Raw genomic sequence first — 850 nt, 5'->3', positions numbered from 1 at the left:
GAGTTTGAGACCAGCCTGGCCAACATGGCAAACCCTGTCTCTACTAAAAGTACAAAAAAAATTAGCCAGGCATTGTGGCACATGCCTGTAGTCCCAGCTACTTGGGAGGCTGAGGTGGGAGAATTGCTTGAACCCAAGAGGCAGAGGTTGTAGTGAGCCGAGATGGTGCCACTGCACTCCAGCCTGGGTGACAGAGCGAGACTCCATCTCAAAAAAAAAAAAAAAAAAAAAGAGGTGGTTGAAATTTGGCTGACAATCCAACTTTCTTTTATTTTTTCCATGTCAGACGGGTAATGGGCCGACATCGTAACAAGGTTTGAGGGAGGCCCACCCATGTCTCACACACAAGCATGAAACCACAGTCATCACACTTAAGAACTACAAAAGGATCGCTGACTCTCTTTTTAAGGAGTGGCACGCGCCAGTGAAGGGAAGAAGGGAGCAATGTCAGGCTCAAGGGGCCACTTGAGGCAGTTTGGGGAAGAAGAAAGGCAGGCAGCAGCTGCTGAGAGGGACTTGGAGGGACAAACAGAAGTGTTTGTAGGTATCCTTAGGGAAATTTTACCATACGTTATGAGAGCTTGCCTCACTTTCCCAAAGAAAAGTCAGTAAATGCTACCTTACTCAAGATGGCTGACGGAGCTGGATTTGTTCATTTGTTTTGGAAGAGGGTGACCAGGGTGTGGAGGCAAGTGCAGAGTCTGGCCCAAAGCTGATCTTGAGGTGACAACAGGAGCTGCGGAAGGGCCCATGTGCATTCAGGCTAACTAATTAAATGGAATGTTGGACACCCATTTCTCTTTCTCCAGAGCTGACCATGTAAAGGCGTCAAAGTAGACGCCAAAGTATC

General features: G+C 47.9%; 1 pseudogene; it reads right to left on the bottom strand.

Annotated features, from left to right (window-relative positions):
* Positions 1–280: 280 nt before the first annotated feature.
* Positions 281–390, bottom strand: LOC112628197 (annotated as a pseudogene).
* Positions 391–850: the final 460 nt, after the last annotated feature.

Source organism: Theropithecus gelada, chromosome 7a (genome assembly GCF_003255815.1).
Source record: "Theropithecus gelada isolate Dixy chromosome 7a, Tgel_1.0, whole genome shotgun sequence".
Taxonomy (NCBI): domain Eukaryota; kingdom Metazoa; phylum Chordata; class Mammalia; order Primates; family Cercopithecidae; genus Theropithecus; species Theropithecus gelada.
Note: the sequence above shows the minus strand (reverse complement) of the source record. Positions and strands in the feature narration are given on the sequence as shown.